The sequence below is a fragment of the Hakea prostrata genome, chromosome 7, assembly GCF_041222555.1.
Source record: "Hakea prostrata isolate BN-2017 chromosome 7, UWA_Hpros_2, whole genome shotgun sequence".
In the NCBI taxonomy this organism is placed as follows: domain Eukaryota; kingdom Viridiplantae; phylum Streptophyta; class Magnoliopsida; order Proteales; family Proteaceae; genus Hakea; species Hakea prostrata.
The window spans coordinates 54,292,865-54,299,768 of NC_142606.1; positions in this window are offsets into that span (position 1 = coordinate 54,292,865).

Below are 6,904 nucleotides of genomic sequence, written 5' to 3' on the forward strand. Positions count from 1 at the left end.
GCTAGTAGGGAGGGTGTCATCTTCTATGATGTTGAATTTGAGAGTGGAGGTACCCCGTTTGTTGAAACTATACCAACCTTCCCTATCTATGGCTCTAAGGGAGAAAACCCACCTAAAGACATTCAAGTTACAATCAAAGCCTAAGCCCTTGCAGTACCCCATGAAGCCCACTATACATCTCCAACCATTTGGAGCCAGCATACCTGGATTCAATCCATAGTAGAAAAGGGTTTTCATCACAAAGGCGCAGAGGGAAACCCTCATGCCTCCCAGCATGGAATCAAAATATAGAGGGATTTCTCCCTCTCTCAACAAGCACGCCCTTTTGTAGGGACTGGGGTGTCTCACTGGAAACTCCTCTAGAATCCTAAAGGCCTTCTTCATTAGTTGGACATGGTGGGGACGAAGGAGACAGGGAAAGAACAAAGGCCCTAAGGTAGCTTCGATAGAGGGGTCATTGCAAACCAAAGGACTCGAGGACACTACCCCAAGAGTCCCACCACTCTTAGAGGGATTCCCAGGAAGCATCACCCTTGTGAATGGATGATTGCAACTCCTTAGCGGAACCAGTGGCCACTTCAGTTGAAGACGAAGGAGAGAGAGGCCTATCCACGAAAGGGTCTCCACTGATCCCTACCTCCTTCCATGGATAATGGGGTCCTAACACTAGGCTTCTCGAGTGTGGTATACTTCTTCACAAGCTTCTTAACAATGATACTATTTGGAGGAAGAAAACTTACAAAGAAAGGAAGATGAGTTATAAGTTTTGGAAATGCGCTGGTTTGAGTAGAGAATTGTGGAGGTTGCAGAGTTCACAAGAGGCAGTTGGAAGAAAAGGATAAGGAGGCGTGAGCTAATCCCCTTTATAATTACTTTGGAGTTAAGATCAACATCCTGGATTCTTTTCAATCAAGGGTCATAATGTCTCAAACGTTTCGACTTAAAAAAAGTTATGTCAACCTAGACATATGGCAATAAAGTAGTCACATTGAGCATTGTGTGCAACATCGTAGACGACATGACTAGATGACATGACTACCAAAGCAGTTAATGTCTACAAGCGTGTGCTTACCAAAATCTCATAACCTCTCAGCAAGGCGCTTACACTTCCCGGATGATTGTTACATTCCAAAATTCGAGTCCCATAAATGCAATCTTGATGACAAGACTTGTCATAAAGACTAGGGGGCTAATGTTTTGGTCATTACGGTCCAAACCCCTGAACCGGAGCAGACCACTTGAACCAAACCAAGGGCTCAAGCTTGGTGAAATATAGTTCAACTAATGAATCTCAATCGTGGCGCTTCTTGGAGGAGATGCCAGCTGAGAAGTCAATAATCGTGCATCACAGTGACACACAATTGTCATCATGTGACTTCTCGGAAAAAGTAGTGCTGGCAATGGATTTGGCGCAACCTTATCCAGATGTCAAACCTCGACATTTAATTCAGCATTTAATGCATTGAATTTCATTAAATGCACATGGATAGCCCATAAGTTTCTCATTCACCTAAAGCCTACCTCGAGTACTGCGTACCCTTGTTTTTTAACCCCAATTGAGGAATGATGTCACATCAAGATCAACTTAACGTTGATTTCTTGATTCACCTATGAGATCACCAACTGTCTTGGGAACCATGCGTATCAACTTGCTATGGAAGCCTCACCAAGAGGCCATCTCCACCATTCATCTAAGTCATCCTCATCGTAGGGCTACAATGAATCCATCATCAGTTTAGGTATGGATCAAGTTGCATATATAATCTCACTACGCACGAGTAACGGTAAGAGGACTTGAATACTCCAGCCATTATTCTCCTACATTAACTCTTGAAGAACATTCTCTTTTTCATTCCCTTGGGCATTTATTTATCAAGGGGAGTCTTTGGTTTTCTTACTTGAACTGACTTAATTATTGGAGGTGGCTTCCTGTCTTCAAAGGCGGCCCACTCTCACCATTGTTTTGATCTTAGGAACCAGACCCGGATCAGGAGCGAACCGAGGAGTCCCAAGCACATTTTCACAACAACAAGATTAAACTCAAAGCCATGTGAATTATGGACCTTTGGGTTAATCCATTTCAGCTGGTGTGAATTTTGTCAAGAAAAGGTATATTTTTTTCTTACTTTTTTCCATCCGAGTTAGTTATAAATGGATATAATTGGGAATAGATCTTGATCAATTTTTATGAGGGTAGGGATCCATTTCTACGATGTGAGATCCATATCTTTAGATGCAAGACTTAAGCAACTTTAGGTGTCAACTTGTGTTCAATAGTTTTGATTTGCCACAAATATAAGCAAACTAACAAGCAAAATAATCTATAAAATTATTTGAAATCCTACCAAGAAAAAATTTATTAGCATGTTGTGTGTGATATGGATGACTCATTTCAATATCTAAATGTTTCTAAAGGGCAAAAAGTAGGATGAACGAAAATCATACTCATCCATGTTGCAATTTGATGGTCAATGGGCATAAATGCTAATTGATACATGAAAACCGGTAATTTGTTTGGTATAATTGATAGACATGAGTATCCACCAATTTTAGATAGCTCAATTAGTAAAAATGTAATTGTAATGTCATGAGAGTTCAAGTTTTTATTATTTTTTTTTACTTAAATGTAGCTCTAGAACAAATTGAGACTCACCTAGAGAGGGAGTCAACAGACTTTGCTTCAGTAATGTGCATTAACGTCATGCCAAACAAATCAGGCTGTCGGATCAAAATCTTGACTGGAATTTTGGATCCAACAGTCCAAAATTCTGCTTGACGATTAATGCACAAGACTGAAACAATTTTGAGAAGTCAACACATCAATTCATCTATAGTTTGTTACCAAATAAATTAGTTGTGTACATGAATAAATAAATAAAATTTGATTCCTCATTCGGATATTGACTTGAGTTGATCGAGAAAACATTCCTTGTAATAAATGAGCTCAACTTAGTGCAACTTAGATAATCCGCCAGAAGATCTTATCAAGCTATGGTGAAGAATCCGAAAAGATAAATCCCCGTCCGAGAAAAAGAAAAATTCAGCTATGGTAAATTTGTTCCGTACCTATCAATATCAAATCTGATACCATATCAATTTATTGTCGCCTATACCCATTATTTTCCCCTAAAACCTTTTTCACACATTACTTTACTCCTTGTAGCAGCTCTTGAGTGAACTCTAACTTTTGAATTTTGAAGATATTAATGGTGGGGTTATAGTGTTATACTTAGATTACTTGTGTAGGAATAAGAGATGTTCTCGCCTTCTTGGCTTTCCATTATTAGAACATGTGGGCACCTGCTCAATTATCACTCACAGACAGAAAAGCCAATGTGAAAACAATCTTTTTGATAATGAATAAAATGAGTGGTTTGCAATCTCTTTCATTGTTTGGTGTTGGTTTGCAGCTATTCTCCATCTTCAACTCTTCAATCTTATGAAGGTTCTGGGATTGAATAGTATTTTTAATAGAGTATTTCAGAGTACTTATACTAAGTGAAGTACAAAATAGTACAAGAATATCAGAGTCTAGGTGTCAGCTGGACAGTCAACAAAGTTAGCTGGTATCTCCTTAACACCCCCCCCCCTATAGCATAATGGACCAAGGACCGTAAGTTTGTTTCTAAGTAAAGTGAACCGAGCCTTAGGTAGAGTCTTGGTAAGAAGATCTGCTAGCTGATTAATAGTAGAAATATAATACATACCAAGTTGATGAGAAGCAACAAGATCACAAACAAAATGAAAGTCAATTTTCACATGCTTAGTTCGAGCATAAAAATTTGAATTTACTGTCATATAAGTAGCTCTAATATTATCACACCAGGTTTGAGGTGTAGAAAAACACATAACTCTCCAAGCAACAAGCAAATCCAAATAATCTTGGCAGCAATTGAATCAACAACATGGTATTCAACCTCGGTAGACGAGTGAGGCACCACCTGTTGCTTACAAGAACCCCAAGAAATAAGATGTTGACCAAGAAAAACGCAAAACCCTGCAGTAGACCTGACCTCTAGTCATTAGGATATCCAGCCCAATTGGCATTCGAGTAAGTCGTGAGAGATATAGATGAAGAGTGAGAGAAAAATAAATCCATCATGGAAGTCCCACGCAGATAGCGAAGAATACGCTTCAAGGCACTCCAATGAACATCAGTGGGTGAATGCATAAACTAAACAATTCGACTCACAACAAAGCCTATAGCAAGTCATGCATTAGCCAAATACTGTAATGAAGTGGAGTCCCATAATGAAGAGATAAAACTCCATAAGATGCCATAGGAGAAGTGACTGGTTAACAAATCCATAGTATATTTGTGCTGAGTCAACAATACACCCTTAGAAGTTCTCTTAGCCTCTATGCCAAAGAAATAATGCACATCACCAGATAGTTTACCTCAAAAGCAGTGGCCAAGGCCTTGAGAAGAGAACTAACAGCATCAAGACCATCACTAGTCACTAGAATATCATTCATGTAAATCAAAAAACAAAGAATAATGTGGGTGAATGATAAAGAACGAGGGATCAGTCTTGGTTCAAATATTTGTGAAAGCAAAAATGAACTCAACTTCATGTACCACGCTTTAGGAGCCTCTTTGAGCCCATCTAAAGATTTCTTCAAATGACACACATGATTGGGTTAAACTGGATCAACAAAATTGGATGGTTGCTCCATAAACACATCCTCAACTAAATCCTGACATTGGAAACATCCAATTTCCAAACTGACCATCCCTTGGAAATAGCTAAAGAAAGAACAATCCAAATCGTGGTATGTTTAACTACTGGGCTAAAAGTATCTCCAAAATCATAGCTTGAGCATTGGTGGAACCCTTTGACAACTAAACAAGCCATGTATTGATCCATACTAGCATCAGCCTTCTGTTTGACTCGAAAAATTCATTTACACCCAATTATGTTTTGTACCCAAGTACACTTTTCAAGAGAGTAAAAAATGAGAATAAGATTTGACACCAGGCACAAAGGCCCCAAGTCATATATAGGATAGGATGTGAAGGGGATTTAAAAAAAACATCCTTGGCATATAACTGAAAGAATCCTCTTGTCATACCGCCAAGGATAGGATACGAAGGGGAGTTAAAAAAAAAAAGAAAGAAGGAAGAAGAAAAGCAATAGTAGAAGTATTTACAGATTTCTAGAAGAAAAGACAAGCACACAAAAAGGCCAAGGTTCACTAGGTTTGGGTAGTAAAGGGGAAATCCAAACAATCGAATGAACTTCTAGTTGCAACCTTATTGCATCCTGTATCCTAAAATAGAGAGCCAAAATACAAAAAGGGGATATAACAAAATCTACGGATGCAGAGTTTTTTGAGAATATCTTACCTTTTAAGTTGCCTTCAATACAAGAAAAGGGAGTTGGTGGTGAATTTGATCAAAGAAGGAAAGTGGTAACAGAGGTTGCAAGTGATTAAATAGGAAACAACAGTCACTTATCAAGTGATCAAGGCTCGAGTAACCTACATAGAAGTAAAAGACAAAGAACTTTAAATATTTCGGAAATGATTGGATAGTCTATTCAATAGATGATAATCCAATGATGCTAGATTATCTAATAGATAATTAAGGATCCTATTTCATATAGAGAAACAATGATATCAACAGATGTTGTTATTTGGAAAGAAGCCATCAAGAGTTAGTTGGACTCAATGATTTCCAATCACAATTGAGAGTTGGTTGATCTTCCTCGAGGTTCTAAATCTTAGACACTAAGTGGATATTCTATAAGAAATTAAAGGCGGATGGATCACTTGATAAGTATAAGGCAAGACTAGTAGTCAAAGGCTTTACAAAGCAGCACAACATTGATTACTTTGACACTTTTCCTCCAGTAGCAAGAATCACTACTAAAAGGATAATGATAGCTATTGCATCCATTTACAAGTTGGTATCCACCAAATGGATATAAAGACAACTTTCCTAAATGGTGACTTAGAGGAAGAAATCTATATAAGACAACTTGAATGTTGCGTAATATCTGGCCAAGAGTAGAAGGTATGCAAGCTCATAAAATCATTGTATGGCTTGAAACAAGCACCCAAACAGTGTCATGAAAAGCTAGATACATTACTTCTAGCTAGTGGCTTTCAGGTAAATGATGTGGAAAGGTGTTTATACAGTAGGTTCCATACTTTGGAAGCCAAGTACTCTCCCATTTCAAGGACGAAATTATTTTAAGGGGGGGAGAATGTGAAATTCAGCCCAAACCTAGCCAGGACACCCTATCTGTTTTGGGCGAAGAAGGGCTTGTTTAATGTTTGACCTTGAAGTTGGACCTTAAGTACCGTGTTGTTATCCTTGGAAAGTCCTTGGAAGTCAAATCAAGCCTCTCCCTTAGTGTAGATCCAAAGACCTGAATTGAAAGAAGACAATTGTGAGCCCTCTTAGTGGAAGACATGGTGTTTGACCCAAAACCCATGGAGATTGTTGGTTGTGCTCCATACTTGGATGCATTGTCAGTGTTTGGTAAGAAATTGCACCTTGAAGAAGGGGAGTTTAGTTGATGGACCTAATGCACTTCCAGGCTTTATTCGAAGGTAATTCTCTAACCTAGTCTAGTTAATTGAGATGTAGGAAGAAGCCCATCTGAAGAGTTGATCTGGCCCTCCAATTCCCTACCCTAAGTTGTTGTTCTTGCTTGGTCGACTCGCAGTCAGCCAGCCCCGTCGACCAAGCCAGTCAGCCAGCTGCATTTTAAGTCCGAGAAAATCTGATTTTTTGGTCATTTTAGGTTCTACATAAGGGGACTTTGTGGCTATAACCCTATTCTATTGCTAGAACCTCTTAAGAACGTGGAAAGACTCCTCTTAGGTCTCTCCTTGGCTTTGGTGAAGAGCTCTTGCAAGATTCTTAGTTTTTCATTCTCAAGTTCATCTTCAAGGT